We start from the raw sequence: 26078 nt of genomic DNA, 5'->3' as shown, positions 1-26078 counted from the left end.
AGGTGATCCTAGGAAGCAGATGTGAAGGATTGAGCAGAGAGAAAGCCAGCATAAAGATGTAGTATTGAGGACACTGCTGTAGGCAGCAGAGGCTTGATTCTGCTGGGACTTGATGAGACCTGTGCAGAATGTCTCTGAGGCTGGTCTGCCTGAAGGGTTGGGGGCTGGGACATCCATCCACTGACTCTTGCACCTCACTGGTGAGGATTTCCCTAAGAATGTTCATTCCACTGTCCTTGTGGACCAGACTGCCTGTGTGTGGGCTGAAACGGTAGGTCCATGCAGTGTTAGACCCTGGGCAGAGCAGAAAGACGTGCAGATTGAAGTGGAATGCAGTGAGATGGTTTAGTCTGAGCTTTCACATATTGTCCACTGCAGCTGTCCTAGAATCAGAGGGGACTGTGTACTTAGTTAACTTCTATGCAGAGTACATCATGAGAAACATGAGGAAGCACAAGCTGGAATCAAGATTGCTGGGAGAGATATCAATAACCTCAGACATGCAGATGACACCACCCTTATGGCAGAAAGTGAAGAGGAACTGAAAGGCCTCTTGATGAAAGTGAAAGAGGAGAGTGAAAAAGTTGGCTTAAAGCTCAACATTCAGAAAACTAAGATCATGGCATCTGGTCCCATCACTTCATGGCAGATAGATGGGGAAACAGTGGAAACAGTGGCTGACTATTTTTCTGGGCTCCCAAATTACTGCAGATGGTGATTGCAGCCATGAAATTAAAAGACGCTTACTCCTTGGAAGGAAAGTTATGACCAGCCTAGACAGCATATTAAAAAGCAGAGACATTACTTTGCCAACAAAGGTCTGTCTAGGCAAGGCTATGGTTTTTCCAGTAGTCATGTATGGATGTGAGAGTTGGACTGTGAAGAAAGCTGAGCACAGAAGAATTGATGCTTTTGAACTGTGGTGTTGGAGAAGAATCTTGAGAGTCCCTTGGACTGCAAGGAGATCCAACCAGTCCATCCTAAAGGAGATCAGTCCTGGGTGTTCATTGGAAGGACTGATGTTGAAGCTGAAACTCCAATACCTTGGCCACCTGATGCGAAGAGCTGATTCATTGGAAAAGACCCTGATGCTGGGAGGGATTGGGGGCAGGAGGAGAAGAGGATGACAGAGGATGAGATGGTTGGATGGTATCACTGACTCAATGGATGTGGGTTTGGGTGAACTCCGGGAGTTGGTGATGGACTGGGAGGCCTGGCATGTGCAGTTCATGGGGTCGCAAAGAGTCGGACACGACTGAGCGACTGAACTGACTGACTGACTGTGATACAGGGTACTTAAAAATTCTTCTAGAATGCACATTCTGGTTCCCTCATCAGTCCATTTGTCCATTCATGTATTCATCCACCTATTCAACCAAATGCACTTAATTGACACCCGTCTATCCCAGGTCATGTACTAAACCCTAAAGACACAATGGGAAAGCAAGACGTGATCCTCATCTTTAAAGAGCTTACATTTTATTGAAGAAACAAGAGTTCATAAAAATTAGCAGGAGTCAATAAAAGATTCCATAACAAACAGCATTGACACATAATCCTGAAAGAATCAGAGAAGATTCTTTTTCATGAAAGAAGCAAAATCTAAGGTGGTTTGGAAAGCCCGGGGTGTAGCCAGTTAGATCTCACTAGGATTGCTGTTACGGTACTCAATAAAAAGTAGCTGAACTGGTTGCCATTCTGACAGTTTTATCTGTTAAAATTTAGTTTTTAGCAATTTCTGTCAAATTTACTTATTAACTGCTAGAATTGGTTCTCTGCCATGGTGTGAATATTTGGCAGGGAAATTGTTGGTTTACTAATATAACATTTCCATTCGTCGGCCGTTTTTTCCCTAGCTGACATTTTATTTTTTGGCTCTACACACAACTTTGCCAAAAAAAAAAAAAAAAAGTGACTATGATCTGAGTGTTCCCAATTGTTGAACTTTTAGACAACTTTGAAGCAAACAAATGCCAAAGAGAAAAACTTTCCTGGAGGCAGGGATTAATTATGGACCCCAAACTCTTCACGATTAACAAGGTTCAGTAGGTTCTTGTGGTGCGAGTGGATGTCCTAGGTCTGCCTGGGTTGCGGTTTAAACAAGATGCAGTTTTGGCTGCTGCTTTCATGTTCCAGAATGCCCAGGTGTGCTCTCCCACAGGGCAGCCTCAAATGGAGCCTGTTTAGCATCACTTGCTGCTGAGAGGCATTTAAGCTTGCAACTGTGGTGTCATTTTCTGCCTACTGTGGGAAATTCTTCCCAAATGGTCCTTGGCTGGCATCTTGCCCCAGCTAAAATCAATGTAGTACAATCCTTTGAATCTGGGAGTGGGGCCAGCATAGCAAGAGCATAATTCTCACACAGCAGAGAGAGACGGACTTGAGGGGGCTGGACAACGTTATCTCTGGAGTTGCTTACAAACTCTGAAATGACAGCATCATGCTAAAAGAATGGATGTTGGTGCTAATGTTCCTCCCTCTTGCCTTTATTCAGAGAGAAGAGTCCCTGGATATATATGGAAAAATTCACTCATTACTTGATTCATCTTTTAAAGTATTTATTAAGTTCCCACAGTGTGCTAGGCCCTGCTGGCAACTAGCATGTGGTAGTGAACAAGATGAAGATTCTTGTTTCATGCAGAGGACATTCTGACAGTGGTGGTGGTGGTGATAGTGGGGAGACGTGAAAGAAGCAATCACATAAAGAAACAAGGAAATGATCAGGTGCTAAGTACTGGCCTTCCCTGGTGGCTTTATTGCAGGCATAAAGCGTCTGCCTGCCACGCAGGAGACCACCCAGGCTTGATCCCTGGGTCAGGAAGATCCCCTGGAGAAGGATGGCAAATCCACTCCAGTACTCTTACCTGGAAAATCCCATGGACAGTGAAGCCTGGTAGACTATAGTCCATGGGGTCGTAAAGAGTTGGACATGACTGAGCAACTTCACTTTCACTTTCAAGTACTCTCTAGAGGAGTAGAGTGATTTGACAGGGAGTTCGGAAGCCTGGTGGGTATGGAAAGTTGGATCCAACCATTGGAGTTACAGAATAGTGGGAAGTGAGAGAGTCTCATGATGGATAACCCTCACTGGCGGCAGTGATGTGACTGTGATGAGGGAGTCTTCTGCTGTGAGAACATCAGTAATCACCTTCATCTGGATGAGGTGATCAGCAGAGTAGGAAGGGAAACGAGGATAAGTAAAAGGAACGCTCGGATGGGGAGCACACGCCTCCAGCGGCATTGCTGAGCCGTGGTGTTACAAGTAGTCTCAACTGCTGGTAGGACGCCAGGGCACAGAAAGTGCAGCGGTGTGTGGCTGGGCGGCAAGGTGAAAATGCTGCCTTCCACGGGGGCAGCCGGGTGACAAAACTGGGCGACTATCTAGTTTTCAGGAGTATAAATTTCCTCCATATATTCTGTCATCATCCTCTCCCCAAGGATCCATCTCACAGCACTGGCTGCATCTATTGCTTTATCCCTGAGGGACGATTTGTGAGCCCAGAGATGCACGATTTTTTCCACTCTATATATACACCTGCTACGAACTGCAGATTGGGAAGCCAATTTTCTGTCTTTATTCATGGCAGACGAGAAAGCAAAATGTGCATATTGTTATTTTCAAAAAGTACGTTATTGATATTTTAAATCTTCACTTTGCATATTTCTGTTCAAATTCCTCTCTTTAGAGAGACCAATTCTTCCCATCTTGTATATAATAAATACCTCTTCCCCTTGTCCTCATTTATTAGGTTTTCTCAATTATTTACCTTTGGTTTATTCAGGATTACTTTTTATATTTTACACTGACATTTTAAGTTGGATGCTTAACTGATTGTTTTAACTCATCAATTTAAGGTGGGTTATGTTAATTATTCTCAAGTATGATAGCAGCTATATACCACTAAGTTCTGATACATAGTTTTTACCTTTTTTGAATTGCTGCTCAATTCTAATTTTTTTTTCAAATTTTCATGATGATTTAATTTTTGGACTACAAATTATTTAGCATGTTTTAAAAATTCTTTTCCATTATAGTTGATTACAAGATATTGAATATAGTTCCCTATGCTATAGAGTAGGAACTTGTTTATTTATACAAGTAGCTTATATCTGCTCATCTCAAACTCCTAATTTATCCCTTCTATCCCCTTTTCCATTTGGTAAGCATACATTTGTTTTCTATGTCTGTGAGTCTCTGTTGCGTAAATAAATTAGTTTGTATTATATTTTAGATTCCAGGTATAAGCCATATCATACACTTGTCTTTCTGTGACTCACTTCACTTAGTATGATAATTTCTAGGTCCATCCATGTTCCTGCAGATGACATTATTTCTTTCTTTTTCATGGCTGAGTCACATTCCCTTGTGGGCTTTCCGGGTGGCTCAGTGAGAAAGAATCTGCCTGTCAATGCAGGAGATATGGGTTCAACTCTTGGGTTGGGAAGATCCCCTGGAGTAGGAAATGTCAACCCCTCCAATATTCTTGCTTGGAAAGGTCCATGGACAGAGGAACCTGGTGGACTATGTCCATGGGGTCTCAAAGAGTCAGACATGACTAAGCGACTGAGCACAATAGTCTATTATATATATGGACCACATCTTATTTATCCATTCATCTGTTAATGAACATTTGGGTTGCTTCCAAGACTTGGCTATTGTGAATAGTGCTGCTGTGATCACTGGGGGTATATGTATCTTTTCAAATTAGAGCTTTCTCCAGATACATGCCCAGAAGTGGGATTGCTGGATCATGTGGTAGCTCTATATTTAGTTATTTAAGGAACCTCTTTACTGTTCTCCATAGTGGCTGCACCAATTCACATTCCTGCCAGCAGAGTAGAAGAGTTCTCTTTTCTCCATACTTTTGCCATCATTTATAATTTGTAGACTTTTTGATGATGGCCATTCTGATCAGTGTGAGGTGATACCTCATTATAGTTTTAACTTGCATTTCTCTAATAATAACTAGCAATGTTGAGAATCCTTTTTCATGCCTGTTGGCCATCTGGATGTCTTTGAGGAAATGCCTATTTAGGTCTTCTGCCCATTTTTTAAAATGGGGTTGTATGTTTTATTTTCATTATTGAGTCTTATGAGCTATTTGTGTATTTTGGAAATTAAGCCCTTTTTGGCCACATTGTTTGCATAACAGGTTTTAAAAGGATTTTCAAATGTATGGAATTTGGGATTTATTTTGTTGCTGATTTCTAGTTTTATTGCATTATTATACAGTTAAAAAGAATGGACTGGAGCACACCAGACTTCCCTGTCCTTCATCATCTCCTGGAGTTTGCTCAAACTCATGTCCATTGAGTCGGTGATGCCATCCAACCATCTTGTCCTCTGTCGTCCTCTTCTCCTCCTGCCCTCAATCTTTCCCAGCATCAGGATCTTTTCCAATGAGTTGGCTCTTTGCATCAGGTAGCCAAAGTGTTGGAGTTTCAGCATCAGTCCTTCCAAGGAATATTCAGGACTGATTTCCTTTAGGATGGACTGGTTGGATCTCCTTGCAGTCCAAGGGACTCTCAAGAGTCTTCCCCAACACCACAGTTCAAAAGTGTAAATTCTTTGGTGCTCAGCTTTCTTTATAGTCCAACTTTCGCATCTATATGTGACTACTGGAAAAACCATAGCTTTGACTAGACAGATCTTTGTTGGCAATATAATGTGTCTGCTTTTTAATACACTGTCTAGATTGGTCATAGCTTTTCTTCCAAGGAGCAGGCATCTTTTAATTTCATGGCTGCCGTCACCATCTAGAGTGATTTTGGAGCCCCCAAAAATAAAGTCTGTCACTGTTTCCATTATTTCTCCATCTATTTTCCATGAAGTAATGGACCAGATGCCATGATCTTTGTTTCTTAAATGTTGAGTTTTAAGCCGGCTTTTTCACTCTCCTCTTTCACTTTCATCAAGAGGCTCTTTATCCTCGTCTCTTTCTGCCATAAGCATGGTGTCATGTGCATATTTGAGGTTATTGTTATTTCTCCGGGCAATCTTGATTCCAGCTTGTGCTTCATGCAGCCCAGCATTTCTCATGATGTACTCTGCATCTAAGTTAAATAAGCAGGGTAACAATATACAGCCTTGACGTACTCCTTTCCCGATTTGGAACCAATCTGTTCCATGTCCAGTTCTAACTGTTGCTTCCTGACCTGCATACAGATTTCTCAGGAGGCAGGACAGGTGGTTTGGTACTTCCATCTCTTTAAGAATTTTCCAGTTTGTTGTAATCCACACAGTCAAAGACTTTGGCATAGTCAATAAAGCAGAAGTAGATGTTTTTCAGGCACTCTCTTGCTTTTTCAATGATCCAGAGGATGTTGGCAATTTGATATCTTGTTCCTCTGCCTTTTCTAAATCCAGCTTGAACATCTGGAAGTTCATGCTTCACATACGGTTGAAACCTGGCTTGGAGAATTTTGAGCATTTAGTGTGTGATATGAGTGCAGTTGTGCAGTAATTGTACCTTTTAGTTATCTTACTTTTTTCTTGCTTTGATGTTTCTTCTTTTATACTTCTATTAGATTGATAAAGTTTTATTAACTCATCTGTATTTGCAACAATGCACTCTATTTGCAGTCGTTAAAGTTTGAATGGGGTGAGGGGAGGGAGGCTCAAGAGGGACGATCATGTGTATAATTATGGCTGATTCGCATTGCTGTAAGGCACAAACCAACACAACATTGTAAAGCAATTTTCCTCCAATAAAGAAAAGAAAAAAAAGTTTGTCTTCACATTTTAAACATTTATTCTCAAAACATACAAATCTTATCAAACACTTTGGCAAACTCTTTGCCTTCATACAGTAAAAAGACCATTTAATGTCCTAATGTTGATTATGTCCTCCTATATTCAGTGCTAATGTTGCTTGTTCTTTTTTTATGTCAGTTTGGATTCTCTAAGAAAGGGAAGCCGAGACAGGAATATACATGCAAGAGATTTTTTTGAAAGTCATTAAAGATAGAGAAGGAGCAGGAATTGACAAGGAGAGTCTGCAGACTGTATTGCATGGCTGACAGTTGTGAAAAGAGAGAAAGGAGGATTTAGTAGGTAGAACTTTAGACTGGAGTGTAGATCTAGAGAGGTTTAGGTCAGGATGATGGGAAGTTTCTGGAAAAAAAAAAAGACATTAAAAAAAAAGATACCCACTTCATCTTGAGTAGGAAGGCTTGGCTCTAGGACCCCTGAGACTAGATCTCATAGTGAACAAAGTGGAGAATCCAAAGGTTTTAGTAGGCTATTGGTCAACTATGCTCTCTTCAACAGAATATCTTAAAGGGAAATCTACATGGCACACCTCCATGGCCTCTACAGCCTTGGACAAATGTTCCCAGATCCATTTTCCACTTTGCTAATTCTCTCTTCAGTTTTTTTTGATCTTCTGTTTAATCTAATCATTGAATTTTTACTTTCAACTTATAAAACTTTTCACTACTAGGGGTTCTTTTTTTTTTTCTCAATTTATCTAGTTTTCCTTTTTTATTTTTAGTGTCTTACTCTTTTCCTGTTGTTTCTATACCTTTTTATCCCTTGCATTATTTTGTTTATACTTATAATCTTCTGTCTGCCTCCCACTCACACAGGGGGATATTTCTTTTTCCTACTCATGGCAGAGCGAATTTTCATTGGCAGATAGGTTGAGGCTTTTCGGTCTTTCTTCTACAGAGGGTGCAGCTCTTTCAGTGTCCTATGGTTATGCAGAGTCTCCTCTCCAATTTCTGTTTCACATGGACCTGAACTCTGCTTTCCTCCCACTGTGTGAATTGCAACCAAAGCTTCTGTTGAGTGGTTTGTATCTGTTAATCACATACTCCTAATTTGTGCCCCCCCCCTCAACTTTCCTTTGGTAATAAGTTTGTTTTCTAGGTCTTTATGTCTGTTCCTGTTTTGTACATAGATTCATCTGCATTATTTTTTTTAATATCCCATGGATTTACTGTATAGCACTGGGAATTATACCCAATATCTTGTAATAACCTATAATGGAATATACTTGAGGAAAAAAATCACTGTTCAGTACAGCTGAAGCTAAGACAATATTGCAAATCAGCTATGTGTATATTAAAAAAAGCTTCTAGCCATCAAGTCCTATTTCCAGGTACAATTATTTCCCATATCCCATTCCATGTCAGCTTACACTTTTATTATTCTGATTTTCGGTTTAGCTTTTGTTTCTTGCAATCTGGGGTATCTCTTACTTTCACATAAGCTTAGGCATAATTTGTAGAAGCTTTTTTTTTTTTTTTTTGGTATCACTTTTCTGAGTCTTTGTAGCGTGATTATTTTATGCTACCTTATTCCTCTGGGTTGTTATCCCAGACATTGTCTTTTTAACCTGCCTTATTTTCTTATTCATACTCATTATTCTGTTACAGAAGATGCTGAGATGGAGTGTGGGGTTTGAATTGTTTATTAGGAAGGAATCTGTGAAGAAAGTGGGGAGCAGGTTTGGGCACAGGAAAAAGTCAAACCACTATGTGGGCCAGAGAGAGCCTCAGCCAGGCTGATGAAGAACATCTCAGAGTGGCCCCTGTGGGGCCCAAATGCCTGAGCCTCTCCATTCCCAGGCTTCCCTGGTGGTTCAGCTGGTAAAGAATCCGCCTGTAATGTGGGAGACCTGGGTTCGATCCCTGGGTAGGGAAGATCCCCTGGAGAAGGGAAAGTCTACCCACTCCAGTGAATTCCATGGACTGTATAGTCCATCATGTCGCAACGAGTTGGACACGACTGAGCGACTTTCACTCTCCTCTATCCCCACTTCTCCACTTAGTCACAGATACAAACTTCCTTGGGAAGAGTGTGGCCTTGAAGCAGATGGCTGCCTGCAGCTCAAGTGAACCCTCAGAGAAGTGGTGGCGGGGGCTGCTGCCGACCGTACACTGCAGCCGGACAGAAAGTCCTCCCTTGAGGGAGGCCGCGACAGCGGGCTTCTGCATCTACCAGGCACTCTCTGAATTCATACTGTTCAGGTATTTCTCTACTCCAAAAAATAAAAGCTCTGTGTGCAAAGCTTAACCTGACCTGGGGGAAATCAAAACAAGTCTTTGTGAGCAGAAGGCAATCAGTTGGGCTTAGTCAAGGAGGCCTAGACTCTGATGGCTCTTGGAGTAGAAGAGTTTGGATTGATTATCTGGTGCAATATTTTTCTCTTGCTGTCATAATGAATGATCCTATACTGAGTGGCCTTAAACAGTACACATGTTCTATATCATGGTTCTGTGGGTCAGAAATCTGGTTCCTCTGTTCTGGATCTCCTAGAGCTGAAGTCAAGGTGTTGGATGTGCTGGGCTATTAGTCAGACACCTTGGGGGAGAATCTGTTCCCCAGCAATTCAGATTGTTGGCAGAATTCAGTTTCTCGTGGTCATGGTGCTGAGTGGGCATCCTTGCTGGCTGTTAGCTGGACTCCTCTTTTATCTCCTTCAGGCCACTTACAGTCCTTGTTATCTTTCCTTTCAGCTTTGAACCAGCAATGATGAGTTGAGTCTTCATGTTTTGAATCTCTCTGACTTTCCCTTCTGTTGCATTTCTTCAGCTTCCAGCCTAAGAATGTTCTGTTTTCAAGAGCTCACATGATTAAATCGGGCCTATCATGATTGACTCCTTAGCAAAGTGGAAAGTGGATCTGGGAACATTTATTCAAGGCTGTAGAGGCCACGGAGGTGTGCCACGTAGATTTCCCTCTAAGATATTCTGTTGAAAAGAGCATAGTTGACCAATAGCCTACTCCACTATTTACCATAGTGGGTGCAGAGTATCTTTTGTCATATAACATGACATGTCAGGGACATCTGACATGCAACAGCCTTGGGAGACATTGTATTGCCTACACTTCTGAGGAGCAGAGGTTTTAGGAATGGGTCCTGGCATGATAAAAGGGGCATTTTAGGAAGATCTTTCAGTCAGATAAAGAATCTGCCTGCCAAGGCAGGAGACACAAGACACGTGAGTTTGATTCCTGAGTTGAGAAGATCCCCTGGAGGAGGAAATGGCAACCCACTCCAGTATTCTTGCCTGATAAACCCCATGGGTAGAGGAACCTGGAGGACTATAGTTCATTGGGTCGCAAAGAATTGGACACAACTGAGCAACTTTCGCTTTCTTTCTCAGCAGTCAGGTAGAGCGTGGATAGGGCCAGGGAGACAGTGAAGGAAGATTCTAATCTAACAGAAAATAAAATCATAGTGATGGAGATGAGGGCAATGATAATAAGAACAAGAAAGATGGGGACTTCAGTTAAAGAGTTAAGGAATATCTGATCAGATTTGATGGCAGATTTATGGGACATAGGACAGGGTAGTGGGTTGCGTGAGATATTGTGTTTGAAAGGTGATGAGCAGATTGGGTTCAGTGTTCTCACCCTAGTGTGAGGCTGCATAATTGGGACCAGCGGAGACTTACCACAACTTACTCTCTGACACAGAGGCAGGATTACACGGAACAGGACTCTACAGCGTACATCTGTTTCCATTTTTGATACTAAAAACACTTATTCTAGAAACTCTCTGTGACAAGCAATAAAATACTGCTATTACCTACCCAGATAGGATGGGATGATAAGTGCAAATCATCCAAAGTAAATTTTTAAGTTTTAAGTTACATACCTTTGATGAAAGAATACATTTAGAATTCTAGGTGAAATACACATCTTCTACAGTGTGTTTTACTTAGGCTGATATCAAAATAGGTTCTCTCAGTATGAGTCAATTGGTGACTGGGGTATTTCCTTCAGAAGCATGTTGCAGGGAAATCAGATTAAATACGAATTTTACAGAAGAATAGCAAAAAAAAGTGAAAGTGAAGTCACTCAGTTGTGTCTGACTCTTTGTGACCTCATGGACTGTAGCTCCTCTGTCCATGGAATTTTCCAGATGAGAATACTGGAGTGGGCTGCCATTTCCTTCTCCATGGGATCTTTCCGACCTAGCGATTGAACCCAGGTCTCCCGCATTGCAGGCAGACGCTTTACTGAGCCACAAGGGAAGCCCGAAGAATAACACAAGGAGATAATTAAGCAACCACTATTTTTGTGTTCCTCTCGTACATATGGTAGAAACAAAGATGAGTCACTGATGGGCTTAAGGTGTTCTGTCTGGGTATTACCTCAGCTGTCTCCAGCTTTCACAATGAATTCCTGGCAAAACTGGAAAAAATACACAGAAGAAGTGATGTCCCAGAGCCAAGAGTGCATGTTTCTTTGTTTTCAGTGTTGAATTCTCCAGAGTATCTGGAGTGAGCTGGTTTTTGGCAGCTTACATGACCAGCAATTCCTCTTTGAACACCTCTACACCTTAACCTTTAGGTCATTCAAGTTCATATTGTGGAAGGAATGGAAAAAATATTTTGGAGTAGAGAGTGAATACAGCAGAAGGGCAGAAAACATCTGGGGTGCAGTGGGTCAACCAGTGTCTGACTGTACAGAGATGGTGTGCTTTTCCACAGCTGGTGCACTTACTCTGTTTTCATTCACTGTGCTGCTGTTCCTCATCAACAAATGCCACTTTTTATCCTACTGATCACTGAAGGCAGCACTAATTTCCATCCGGGCACACAGGACAGGTTTGATGGTTCCTAAAATGATACCGTCAAGCAACCTTGTGTGCATTTATGAGCAGGAATGTTTTTTCTGTGATTGGGAACACAAGAGCCTGGGGAAGTAGGAGTTAAGAGAGAAGAGGCAGTGTTACCTGTGCCAGGTAAGAGGTCTCAGACGCAGCAGCAGATAGACAAGGGTTGATTGGCAAAGACTGGGGTCTAGTGGGTATCTAAAGAGCCCCCATCCTTCTGATACATGTGTGCACAATGTTGGAGTCGCTGTGCATATGTGTGCCTTTCTTGGGCACTTTTATCAAAATTCTAAAGGATAAGGACCAGTGGGGTCTAGAAAGAGAGTTTGAAGAAGCGAAGTAAATGAAAAAACCAGGTATATACTATCTGAGAACAGTTCCTAAAGCAGTCACTAGTAGGACAAGACCAACGAATGAAAAGGAAGAACTTCTCAAAAGCATCTTCTCTTCTCTGAGAGCATCAAAATAAAGAGACAGTTAAGCCTTCAGGGCAGTGAAGGGAAGGAATGTTACATATTGAACATCAGTAGAGCAAAAGACTTTAGAAGAATTTGCATATTTTCTGGAAATGTGTCAAGAAGAGCGAATGCATCTCTATATGCAAAACTTCAACCAAAATAGATCATCTGAGTAAAGGAAATATTATTAAGGGAGCTGGCTTGCCTTTTGACATTTATTTAACTCTTTTAGAGGAAAGTATACATTGGCAAGAGCTTTAAGGGAAAAAAAAATGTATCTGATTTCCAGCCATAAGAAAAGGCAATAGATTCAAAGCCAAGGAATATTCTTGGTTTGAACTTTAGTAGTGCCTTAATTTAGCCAGCTGGAGAAATGCTTTTTTTTTTTTTGAGTATAAAATTATTTAAACTTTCCAGCAGAAAGTTTTCATTTTGGTTTTAAATCTGGACTTTACTGTAAATTTGTCTTTCTATGAATTTGCCAAAGTGGCTTCCACTTTTCAGTGATGGTGAATATACTTATGAGAGGGCTTGATGTGGGCAGAGGCTGAGCATATCTCTATATACTTAGCAAATGACACTACTTCCTTAGCAAGTAGTGAGGGGACTTTTGACAAAGCTATAAATGACAGTGCCCTAGATCTATATAAATCATCAGGGATGGAGCTCAAAAACTTAATGCTGAGTGAAAAAGCAAGTGACAGAAGATATGCATAGTGTGTTATTTCTGGATACATATATAAGCATGAAAAAAAACTTAAATTATGTATGTGGTGCTACTGGTTGCCTGGTGTGGGCGAGCTCCCTGTGGGGCAGAGAATAAGGAGGAGAAATGAGAAAGGAGTTTGCTGGTTGTCAAAGAGCACTTTAGTTCCTCCTTCCCCTCCCAGCTTCCCTTTACCCCTTCCTTCCCTAAAGAAAGCAAGCATAAATTGCTTGTGCAGCTTTATTTTAAATTATCCACACAGAAGCCATATTAGAGCAATTAACTCAGTATTAAAAGTTAATAATTTTGGAAATGGATAGTAGGAATACATGTGTTAATTTTTGTATGTTTTAGGGAAATAAAGCATTTACTGAAGGTCACCATATCACATTCAGTGTATTAAAATGCCAATATTAACACCAGTCTTCTGTTTTCCTACCACATACTCCTTACAGCAACCAGGAGAAGAAAAGAGTGAGAGAAAGAATTCCTGTTTCATATTCCATAATCAGGACAAGCCTGGCAGGCCACAGTCCAGTGGGTCACAAAGATTCGAACACAACTCAGTGCCTAAACGCAGCAGCAGCAGCAATCAGAACAAGAATAAGAAGATGGAAACACTCGAGGCAGATGATTGAAGGTGAGTGGAGACACACAAGGGACAATGGTGGACGAGAAGATGAAGCGGGCAAGAAAATAAAGAGTATTGTGGTACAGTCCTATATATATATGTTACATACATATATTATATTACATATATATTATATTACACACACACACATATATTTATATTACATAGCAAATCAATTACTTTATAGAGTCAATCATGCCAGTTGGTCAATATCTTGTGAAACAAATAATGTGAAACTTGTGAAGTTCAAATTTTTATTTTGAACCGTGTCCTAAAGATCCATGAGGCTAAAGTGTGGGGAAAATGAGTCTGTGGCATTGGGAGGGCCTGAAGCATTTATGACAAATGTGGTGAAAACGATTCTTTTGTGGGTCTGTGTTCTCTGTTAAAAGAAGGGCCTGAGAAGACGCTTGTCCTAAGAGAGTGTGGGAACACGACCCACCCACAGAGGCTTTGATCTGTGAACACAGAAGTCAGCATTTCAGGGACAGCTACTCTCTTCTAGTTAAAAGGCATCTTTTTGTCTGCAAAGTTGCCCTCTAGCAGTACACAGACCAAAGGAAAAATACTAATAAGACGGCATAGGCATGGGGATGAGGCCCCTGTCTCATTGATCTATAGTCTCACACCATCCTAGGTCTTATAAGTGAAAATGTGTAAGGGAAGTCCTATAAGGTAACGGGATGGCAGGGAATGCATAAATGTTGTGTCACAGTTTATTCTTTGGCTTTGCATTTCCACTCCCTTTCTCTCTGCCAGAATTGTTCCCATCTGATCTCAATGCTTCAGATGAAATAGATGGGTTCGCATTTGTAAATTATCCTGGAGGCCTCTTCTTACCTATTTTCCTCTTTCCTTAACTGGCTATTTACCATCAGTAATTTATGTTGGATATAGAAATGGGGGAGTTAGAGATAAATAAAGACATACTCCAAAGCAATGGGGAGGACGAACAGGTTCTATTGAGAAAACTCTCTCTGGTGCTTCAGTCCTTCTTGCTGAGTACACCAGCCTCAGGTGGGTTTTGCTCTGGTGACCTTGAGTCCCTCCTTTGCTGTAAGAGCTGAACAGATACTCTGCTGAATAGAGCAGAAATAAAGCTCCTCATGGTGAGTAGTAAACCAGGCTGAATAAATCCTGCCTTCAGAACCTGACCTATTTTTTTTTTCCAGTAGAATTTTGTGATCCCCTAATGGAAAGGTTTTATAAGATAAAGGTATATATGATTTCCCAAAAACAGTTAGAGGCTCTATAATACAGGCACCTCTAATAAAAATTATGAATTCTTTGGCAAAAACAAATATGAGGTTTTATTGATAAGCTGATGGTTGCACAGAAACACCAGGCCGTATTGACTTTAATAAAACATTAAGTGGTTTAATTAAATCATTAATTCTACCCTCAGTTTCATTTTTCAAAAGACAGTCAATGTAAAAATAAAATGGTTTCTTTTTTTAGCTGCTTCTCTTTCCTCTATAATTCATTAAGATGAGTATAGATTGACTTATTGCTACTCTGCCATAAAGCACTTGCTGTCATTTCAAGAATATAGCACTTTAAGCAGGATACAAGAAAGTATTGATCTTAAGGTGACATCTTCCTTCGTTTTTCATAAAAGGGTTTTTTTTTTAGAAAAATCTATAATATGTGTATGACTACAAAGATTTAAGTTACAACATTATTATACTACTAAAATAATTGTTAGCTTGTTTCTTTGGTCCATGGGGAAAACTTACAAAAGCAATATAAACTTTTGCAAACAATTTTAAATGCATGTGATGGTAATCATCACACATTTTCTTCCTAAATTAATTTTTATTTATAAAAGTAATGTATGGAGATAGCTTTTAAAGTCAGTAATATCAGACAATATATAAAATAAGTTAATAATCTTCTCATTCTTGCTATACTGTAATCATATAATCATATTCCCCAGCAACAGTACACATCTCTATATTTAAAAATAATATGTTGTCTTGGCCTAGATTCTCTAAAAACAGATTAAACTCAGGGATTAATGTTTTGATACTTTATTCGGATGGTATAAGCCCAAGTAGATGAAGGTAAGAAAAGAGGGAGGTGAGGCAAGGAAAGCTACAAAGCAGTGGCACGTAATACATTACATGATGGATACTTAGCAAGCATGTCAACGCGGCATGTGGTTTTGTCCCCATGGAATGTGATAAGTGGCCCTGCCTACAAATACTTCTTGGACAGAAGTTCCTCTGCTTGGCTTGCTCGGATCTACTTTTTCTCTTTAGTCAGAGCTCACCTTGTGGGGAGCTAACTCTTCCGTGGTTCAGAGTCATGCCATCCGGGGGTGGCCTCCTAGAAGCTTATCCCACTCCCTGTGGGGAGCTAACTCTTCCGTGGTTCAGAGTCATGCCATCGGGGGGTGGCCTCCTAGAAGCTTATCCCACTCCCTGTGGGGAGCTAACTCTTCCATGGTTCAGAATCATGCCATCCGGGGGTGGCCTCCTAGAAGCTTATCCCACTCCCTGTGGGGAGCTAACTCTTCCATGGTTCAGAATCATGCCATCCGGGGGTGGCCTCCTAGAAGCTTATCCCACTCCCTGTGGTGGTGCATTGCATCGCATGGATAGGCTCAGTATGGGGAGAGGGCTCGTGTGGGCCGTCCAAGTTCTAGACTTCACCTTCACTCGGGCCAGCTGGGGAGCTTGGCAAAAGTGATGGAGGTGGGGTGGTGGATCAGCCCAGGGTATAGACAGCACCTTCAGAAAGGAGACAGTGGGGGCAATGTGTGTGGTTGTATAATACATATGCTGTGTTTAGTCCTTGATATGCCAACTTTGGACATTAAGTATTGACTTCTTGATTCGGGCTGATGAGCATTTAATTATCTCTTACACCCTCTTTCTTTTCATTCTCACTCCAATATAGTTATGTAATAATTTTTGTTTCATTAATGCATATATATGGAATTTAGAAAGACAGTAATGACCATCCTATATGCAAGGCAGCAAAAGAGACACATGTAAAGAACAGACTTTTGGACTCTGTGGGAGAAGGTGAGGCTGGGATGATTTGAGAGACTAGCATTGAGACATGTATATTACCAGGCTCCCGCATAGCTCAGTCAATAAGTCATCTGCCTGCAATGCAGGAGACCCAGGTTTGATTCCTGAGTCAGGAAGATCCCCTGGAGAAGGGATATGGCAACCCACTCCAGTATTCTTGCCTGGAGAAGCCCATGGACAGAGGAGCCTGGCGGGCTGCAGTCCGCGGGGTCACAAGAGTCGGACACGACTGAGCGACTAAACCACCACCACCGTGTATACTGCCGCTGCTGCTGCTGCTAAGTCACTTCAGTCGTGTCCGACTCTGTGCGACCCCGCAGATGGCAGCCCACCAGGCTCCCCCGGCCCTGGGATTCTCCAGGCAAGAACACTGGAGTGGGCTGCCATTGCCTTCTCCGACCATGTATCCTACCATATGTGAGATAGATGACCAGCGCAAGTTTGACGCAGGAAGCAGGGCACCAAGGCCTGTCTGTGCTCTGGGAAAACCCAGAGGGACAGGGTGGGGAGGGAGGCGGGAGGGGGCTCAGGATGAGGGGACACTTGTGCACCGTGACTGATTCCTGTCGATTTATGGCAAAAACCACCACAATGTTGTAAAGTAATTAGCCTCCAATTAAAATAAATAAATAAATAATAATAATAATTGTTTCAAAGTAATGTTTGCATTATTTTGTTAAATTATGTTATTGCTAAGCCAAGTAGTGAATATAATTACATTTTATTTCTTATATAATTTTAATTTTCCCTAATTAACTCATGTTTTTATTTCCATTGTTTTCTAAGAACTTTTCTAATATACTCTATTATAGATGACTATGATCATTTTTTATAAATCCTCAGACATGCAAAATAGTCAATCAATTCCATTTGTTCCCCTCCTTTCATGACCTCTTTCCCAGAGTCCTGAATTCTCCTGCTTTAATTTGGACTGTTTGCTTTCCAGACCTAATGACATGGAATCCTTATTTTCTGGATCTCATATTTTTCCTTTTCTTGGATAATTCCTTGCTTGGGCTGAGCACATTCAACAGTGGCTCTTAAAAAAATCAGACACTTATAGTACTTCTCTAAGACCTTCCTGGACAAAGGGGAGAGAGCCACTTCACTGTCTCCTTGCATTATGTAAGTCATTATCTAGTTCTGGCCAGTGGTCTGTGAGTGGAAGTGACACACACCAGTTCAGGCAAAAGCATACTCTTTACGCGTGAAAGAAGATACCGGGCCGAATAGAGGTGGTCATGAGACCAAGGCTAAGCCTGGATTGCCAAGTTGCCGTGTGGGATGCTTGACCTGGAGAGTCCTCTGTGTATGTGTGCATGCTCAGTCACTTCAGTCATGTCTGACTCTTGGCAAGCCTGTGGACAGTAGCCCGCCAGGCTCCTCTGTCCATGGGGGTTCTCCAGGCAAGAATACTGGAGTGGGTTGCCATGCCCTCCTCCAGGGGATCTTCCCAACCCAGAGGTGGAAACCATGTTTCTTACGTCTCCTGCATTGGCAGGTGGGTTCTTCACGCCTAGCGCCACCTGGGAATCCCAGATAATCTCCTTTACTCACATATATTCCAAGTACATAAGAAACCTTTGCTGTATTAAGATTCAGATTTTGATATTGCTTGTAACCTGCCTCACCTGAGTGATTCACAAGTTTTCATAGGAAATAGATTTTTGAGCCATTCTGATCTGAAAACATTGTTATACCACCCTCTCATTTGACTAACAGAGTAATTGAATACAGAATTCTAGATGATAGAGAAATTTGATTATATTCTAATCCAATCCCTTTGGGTTGGAGTAGGAAATGGCAACCCATTCCAATACTCTTGCCTGGAAAATTCCATGGACAAAAGAAGCCTGGTGGGCTACAGTCCATGGAGTGGCAAACAGTCAGACATGACTGAACATGCATGCACGCATGCCCCTTTTTATGTGACCTAGATTTTTCTGGAAGCTTTTAGGGTCTTCTACTTACCCTGGTGCTTAGAAATTGCACTATGATGAGTCTTGATATGAGCATTTTTTGCTTTTATATATTGAGGTTTATGCCATTATTGAGATTTATGCCATTCATCTCTGATGAATTTTGTATTATACCTTTGATAATTTTCCATATTTTTCTTTCTATAATTCCTATTAGTTGGATGTTATATAGGCTAGAATGATACTCTTTTTCCTCATTTTCTCTAAGCTTTTATTTCCTTTGTCTTTTTGTCCTATTTTGTGAAGAAAAAAAAAGCCTCAATTTTAACTTTCAACCCTTCTACTGAATTTATTTAAAATGTTTTCTCCAGCGTTTACTGAGGCATAATTGACAAAATTATATATATTTAAAGTGCACAACATGTTGATTTGGTATGTGCATACTTTAAGAAATAATTACCACAATTAGTTTAATTAACTCATCTGTAATTTTTCATAGTTACCATTTTTCCTGAGTTTAAAAACTGAGTCAATTTTATTTTAATTTCTAAGAGTTCTTTCTTGTCTGTTTGTCTTTTATGTAATTCTATTTTTCCTTTTATCCTTCTGAGACTACATTTTAAATTTTGTTTTGCTATTTCCTGCACTGTTTTTTTTTTCTGAGTTCTTTTGTCATCTTGATTTTTTAAAAGAACTTTCATTTTGGATTTTCCTGAATAATCTGATGATATTTTGCTGTCCGAAAAATCAAGTGTTGTATATGAAGACCCTTATCAGAACCTGTTTGCCTGAGTGGAACTTGTCAACTTATAAACAGTGGAATAGTCTGTCTGTTGGGAGAGTTCCTTCAAATATACATATCTGTAGGTCTCCTCTTTGAGGCTATTCACTTTCTCCTGGGTGCTCAGCTGCTAAAGAATCTGCCTGCAATACAGGAGTCAGTTCAGTCAGTTCAGTTGCTCAGTTGTGTCTGACTTTTTGTGACCCCATGAATCACAGCACGCCAGGCCTCCCTGTCCATCACCAACTCCCGGAGTCCACACAAACCCATGTCCATCGAGTCAGTGAGGCCATCCAGCCATCTCATCCTCAGTCGTCCCCTTCTCCTCCTGCCCCCAATCCCTCCCAGCATCAGGGTCTTTTCCAGTGAGTCAACTCTTCGCATCAGGTGGCCAAAGTATTGGAGTTTCAGCTTCAACATCAGTCCTTCCAGTGAACACCCAGGACTGATCTCCTTTAGGATGGACTGGTTGGATCTCCTTGCAGTCCAAGGGATTTGCAAGAGTCTTCTCCAACACCACAGTTCAAAAGCATCAATTTTTCGGCACTCAGCCTTCTTAACAGTCCAACTCTCACATCCATACATGACTACTGGAAAAACCATAGCTTTGTCTAGACGGACCTTTGTTGGCAAAGTAATGTCTCGCTTTTTAATATGCTATCTAGATTGGTCATAACTTTCCTTCCAAGGAGTAAGTGTCTTTTAATTTCATGGCTGCAATCACCATCTGCAGTGATTTTGGAGGCCCCAAAAATAGTCTGACACTGTTCCCACTGTTTCCCCATCTATTTCCCATGAAGTGATGGGACCAGATGCCATGATCTTAGTTTTCTGAATGTTGAGAGGCTCAGGTTCAATTCCTGGGTCAGGAAGATTGGCTGGAGAAGGGATAGGCTACCCACTCCAGTATTCTTGGGCTTCCCTTGGGGCTCAGCTGGTAAAGAATCCACCTGTAATGTGGGAGGCCTGGGTTTGATCCCTGTGTTGGGAAGATCCCTTGGAGAAGGGAAAGGCTACCCACTCCAGTATTCTGGCCTGGAGAATTCCATGGACTGTATAGTCCATGGGGTCACAAAGAGTCGGACACGACTGAGCGACTTTCACTTTCACTTTCTCCAGAGACGATTCCCCTAATCTCTGCCCTGGTTGAGTGTAATTTCTCTTGAGAGACTTTTTGGAGAAAGGCCGAAGAGAGCCTGTTAATCCCCCAGAGGCCTGGTATTCTCCAGTCTGGAGATGCTCTGGTTTAATTTCTCAGAGCGCAGAAGTCTGAACTCCTATGATGGGAAGAGAGAAGACGGTTACTTCATTGCCAACAGTGGGAAAAAGATATACCCATGGAGGGGCAGATTGAAGTGCTTATAGGGGCGCAAGACAGGAAAGAGGGCAGAAGCCCAGAAAGGCAGCGCGGGGTGGGGCCTGCGGCGTGGGAACCTCGGTGAGACGCAGAGCGTCTGCACAGAGCGTGGCCCAGCGTGGCTGAGGTCCCCGCGTCTGAGCAGGGTGAGACGGTCACTCTCCCGGGAGGCTCTGTGCCTCATCATGAAGTGCAGGGTGGGGAGGAGGATGGTGGCCTGAGCTGGTGAGGAAGCCTTCCATGTTGTGATGGATTTGGGGTTAATTTTCTATGACTACTATTGAAAAATCACCAAAAACTTGGTGGCTTAAAACACCAGAAATTTTCTCACAGTACTGGAGGCCAAAAATCCAACATCAGTTTTACTGGGTTGAAATCAACATTTTGGCAGAGTTAACATTCCTCCTGGAGACTATAGGGGAGAAGCCATTTTCTTGCTTTTTCTAGATTCTGCAAGCTGCCAGCATTCCTTGCCTGGTGGCCCTATATCACACCGGCCTTTGCGTCCATCATTGTATCTCCTTGTCTGATTCTGATGCTCATGCCTGTCTCTTAGAAGAACCCATATGGTTACATTGAGCCCAGTTACCCAGGATAACTTACTCATCTCAAGGTTTTTAATTTAATTCTATCTTCAAAGGCTGTACTTTGGCCACCTCATGCGAAGAGTTGACTCATTGGAAAAGACCCCGATGCTGGGAGGGATTGGGGGCAGGAGGAGAAGGGGACGACAGAGGATGAGATGGCTGGATGGCATCACCGACTCGAAGGGCACGAGTTTGAGTAAACTCCGGGAGTTGGTGATGGACAGGGAGGCCTGGCGTGCTGCGATTCATGGGGTCGCAAAGAGTCGGACACAACTGAGCGACTGAACTGAACTGAACAAAGGTTTTAGATTTAGAAAAGGCACAGGAACCAGAGATCATATTGCCAATATCTGCTGGATCATAGAAAAAGCTAGAGAATTCCAGAAAAAAATATACTTCTGCTTCATTGACTACACTAAAGCCTTTGACTGTGTAGATCATGACAAATTGTGGAAAATTCTTAAAGAGATGGGAATATCAGACCACTTTACCTGGCTCCTGAGAAATCTGTATGAAGGTCAAGAAGCAACAGTTAGAACCAGACATGAAACAATGGACTGGTTCCAAGTTGGGAAAGGAGTATGCCAAGGCTGTATATTGTCACCCTGCTTGTTTAACTTATATGCAGAGTGCATCATGAGAAATGCTGGGCTGGAGGAAGCACAAGCTGGAATCAAGATTGCTGGGAGAAATATCAATAACCTCAGATATGCAGATGACACCACCCTTATGACAGAAAGTGAAGAGGAATTAAAGAGCCTCTTGATGAAAGTGAAAGAGAAGAGTGAAAAAGCTGGCTTAAAACTCAACATTCAAAAAAATCACAAAGATCATGGCATTCGGTTCCATCACTTCATGGCACATAGATGGGGAAACAGTGACAGACTTTATTTTCTTGCGCTCCAAAATCACTATGGACGATGAATGCAGCCATGAAATTAAAAGACACTTGCTTCTTGGAAGAAAAGCTGTGACAAACCTAGACAGCATATTGAAAAGCAGAGACATTACTTTTCCTACAAAGGTCCATATAGTCAAAGCCATAGTTTTTCCAGTAGTTGTGTACAGATGTGATTTGGACAATAAAAAAGGTTGAGCACCGAAGAATTGATGCCTTCAAACTGTGGTGTTAGAGAAGACTCTTGAGAGTCCTTGGACTGCAAGGAGATCAAAGCAGTCCATCCTAAAGGAAATCAACCCTGAATATTCACTGGAAGGACTGATGCTGAAGTGATTCTTCAATACTTTGGCCACCTGATGAGAAGAACTGACTCATTGGGAAAGATCCTGATGCTGGGAAAGGTTGAAGGCAGGAGGAGAAGGGGACGACAGAGGATGAGATGGTGGGACGGCATCACTGACTTGATGGACATGAGTTTGAGCAAGCTCTGGGAGTTGGTGAAGGACAGGGAGGCCTGGAGTGCTGCAGTCCATGGGGTGGCAGAGAGTCAGACATGACCGTGTGACTGAACAATGAAGTCTCTCCTTCTTCTTTTATTCCCCCCTTGCAACTGTATGAGGTAGCACTCACAGCTTGCAGAATTAGGGTGTGAATATCTTTTGTGGTGCTGTTTTAAAGCCTATTGCAGATGTGTGAATAGTTACTCTTGTAAATGTGTTCATGTTCACACCCACACACAATACCTCTGCCCTCTCGAGAGGGCCCAGGGAAGGCAGAATCTCAATGTCAGCGAACACAGATAGTGACTAGATCTGGGTTGCAGGTGCAGGTTGGGTTTTCCAGACTTTCATTCCCGCCGGGCCTCGCTGCCCAGATAGAGTGTGACCTTGGGATAGAGTGTGACCTTGGGCAAGGTGGCTTTCTGGAACCAAGGGACTCCCTGAAGTGGCTGACTGCTGACTTTACTCCTACTTTCAACCAAGAGGAATCAGGGCTTCCTGGAGAAATGGTTCATTCCAGGCTGGGGCAGGGAAAGTCCCATATGTATCTGGAGCATCTTTTTGTGTTAGAGAGTACAAAAGTGATTTAAGGACGATGTGGACACTAACAACCTGACTCAGAGGCAGGCGATTGAACTTGCACTGACTGGATCTGAGGCCATCTGAACATCAAAATCAGTAATGCGAATAATGAGTTATAACGTATTGCATAAAATCAGAAACCATGAATCCATACTGATATAAAGAGATAAGTGAATAAATTAGAATTTTGGTAAGAGAAGGAATATTTACATAGTTTAAAATGCTTTTCCACTGCTTCCTATGTGCATGCTCAGTTGCTCAGTCATCTCCAGCTGTTTGTGACCCTGGGGACTCTACCTGCCAGGCTCCTTTATCCATGGGATTTTCCAGGCAAGAATACTGCAGTGGGTCACCATTTCCTTCTGCAGGGGATCTTCTTGACCCTGGGATCGAACCTATGTCTCTTGGATCACTTGCATTGGCAGGTGGGTTCTTTACCACTGAGCCGTGGAAAATGGCTTATTAAGTTCGTGGGAAACACTTTTTAAGTACAGAGCGTTAAAGAATAAGGTTTCAGTAGAGAGACCTGGCAGATACCACCTCAGCCATATGATCAAAGCGAAATTAGTAGCAATGGTGGGAATAGATTGCTTGCCACTTGATAGGATGAAATGAGAAGCACACAGCTTCTTTTCTGCGTTGTTTTGATCTGATTGTGAAAAAAATATCAGAGTAACCTAAACTGAAGATAATGCCACAAAATAAATGACCTATAAACCTCAAAAATGCCTCTTTCATGAAGTTCAAGGAACTATTCCAAATGGGAGGAGGATAAAGAAAACTAGTGAAAAACAAGTGACAACTCGATGCAGTGCATGATTCTAAAGTGGATCCTATACAGGACATTATTGAAATAATTAGTGAGACTCCAGTGAGGCCTGAGGATTAGCTGGTGGTAACATATTAGTGTTAACTTTTGTCATGATTGTGTTGTGGCTATAGAGCAGAATGTCCTTGTTACTAGGAAATGAACATCAGCTTTGTGAGTGTGATGGCACATCATATCAGTAACTTATTCTCCGATGATTTGAGATACAACCGAACTCACATCTAGAAGCTAAGCTGTTACAGGGTCTAGGAAGGTTCTCTGCTTTCTGTCTCTCTGTTATAGGAAGGAATACCAGAAGGGCATAAGCATAGATATAGGACAAGCTAATCCTCAGTGTCTCACAGCAAAATTCTCACTGTTGGGACTGGTTTCTGTGGGAGCATGCCTACAACAGGATTACCTATGCGTTCTGGAGTGTGTCTCACTTTGGTTTCTATATCTGAATTCACACAGTTCTCACACTGATTGTCTTTAGTACATCTGTGTGAGTGATGTGTATGCCCACGACTCTTTGAGCCCTTTTTCTTTTGTTCTTTTAAAAGCCCTTACAGTTTCTAACATGAATAGTTTATTTCATAGCTCTGCAGTTTAATTTTTGCAGATTCACAGATTTCCTACTTTCTTAGTCACCTTGGAAAAGTACAGCCTTCCCCATCAGCTTCTTAGTGATACAAAGACTATGTGCTAGGGCTCAGTTTCCAGCCAAGACTTCCTGGAAGAGGAAATTCCTGTCTCCATGGCTGTTTCATCTTTTTCAATCAGGACCATATGGCAGCTGTTACTCAGTGCTATCTAATAGAAAAATATTGTGAGACACATACATAATTTAAAATTTTCTAGTAACGTTAAACATAAGAAAGTAAAATTATTTTAATAATATATTTTATTTAACCCAGTATCTCTAATAGATTATAATTTTGACATGTAGCAAATGTAAAGGTTATTAATGAATTATTGTACATTTTTGGGTACTAGGTCTTCTAAATCTAGTTTGTATTTTGTACTAAAAACACATTACCAGCCACAGTATTCGATAGCCACATGTAGCTAGAGGCTACCTACTGGACAATGCTATTATGACTAGAGACAAAACTGCTTACTTTGGTTCAGAATGTGATTGTCTTATTTCTTTTGTCACTCATTGCTTTGCATCACTGTAACTCAGGGACACTTTAAGGGGAATTAATACCTTTCACATCACTTCTTTCAGTGGTGTGAACATTGAGCATGGAGCTGGTAACACTATCATGCCATCTGTTCTGACCTAAGTATCTTCAGCCTCTTTAACCACATATGGCTGAAAAGTTCTAGTTAAAGATAACTTTGTGACTGGTGGAGTTTAGTCTAGACTTCTCGGAGAAGGCAATGGCACCTCACTCCAGTACTCTTGCCTGGAAAATAACATGGATGGAAGAGCCTGGTTGGCTGCAGTTCATGGGGTCGCTAAGAGTTGGACACGAGTGAGCGACTTCACTTTCACTTTTCACTTTCGTGCATTGGAGAAGGAAATGGCAACCCACTCCAGTGTTCTTGCCTGGAGAATCCCAGGGACGGGGGAGCCTGGCGGGCCGCCGTCTGTGGGGTCGCACAGAGTCGGACACGACTGAAGCGACTTAGCAGCAGCAGCAGCAGTCTAGACTTCTTAGTACACACCGCCCTGGGGACCTTATTTCTTTCAAGGACATTCTTAGTTGGACTGGAGTTTGACATGAAAAGTGTAACATGGAAAATACTTCTTTTCTATTACTCTTGTAATGAAATGGTGAGACTTTTAGATCCTTGATGCAGTGGGCCTGGATTTGTACTTTCTTCCCAACCAAAAAATTGATTGACAATCTTTTGCTATCCCTTCATGGACCAGAAGGTCACTGTTCTCTAGAACTACACATTTACTACTTATTATATTTTGTACCTCTGTAGCCTGAACTTGTAATATTTCCTGTCAATCATGTCCTATGGAAGCAAAACAAGCTTGTCATTTGGGGCCAGGGGAGTATATTCTACTCCAAATTCAGAGTGTTTTGGTATGATTATGTAAAGTTTCCAAAATTCATTGGCCTTTGGATTTTGAGGGAACCATTTGGATACCTTGTCATATGCAATAATACGGCCATTGCTTCTGGTGACCAAGTCACAATGCCCTTGGGGTTATATCCTCTTTAGACACATCAAGAACTCACTATGTTATGACTGTGCTCTCAGAATAAAAGGTAACCTAA

At 41.7% G+C, this 26078-nt stretch overlaps 1 long non-coding RNA gene across 1 annotated transcript in view; it reads left to right on the top strand.

Moving 5' to 3' along the window:
• The first annotated feature begins 13290 nt into the window (after window positions 1-13290).
• The window catches only part of LOC122439487, a 74080-nt gene continuing 61292 nt past the window's right edge, over window positions 13291-26078 (top strand). Inside the window, exon 1 of the long non-coding RNA XR_006268877.1 lies at window positions 13291-13374. This is a non-coding gene — a long non-coding RNA (uncharacterized LOC122439487). The remainder of the gene's footprint in view (window positions 13375-26078) is intronic.

This window comes from Cervus canadensis, chromosome 4, assembly GCF_019320065.1.
Source record: "Cervus canadensis isolate Bull #8, Minnesota chromosome 4, ASM1932006v1, whole genome shotgun sequence".
Lineage (NCBI taxonomy): Eukaryota > Metazoa > Chordata > Mammalia > Artiodactyla > Cervidae > Cervus > Cervus canadensis.
Note: the sequence above shows the minus strand (reverse complement) of the source record. Positions and strands in the feature narration are given on the sequence as shown.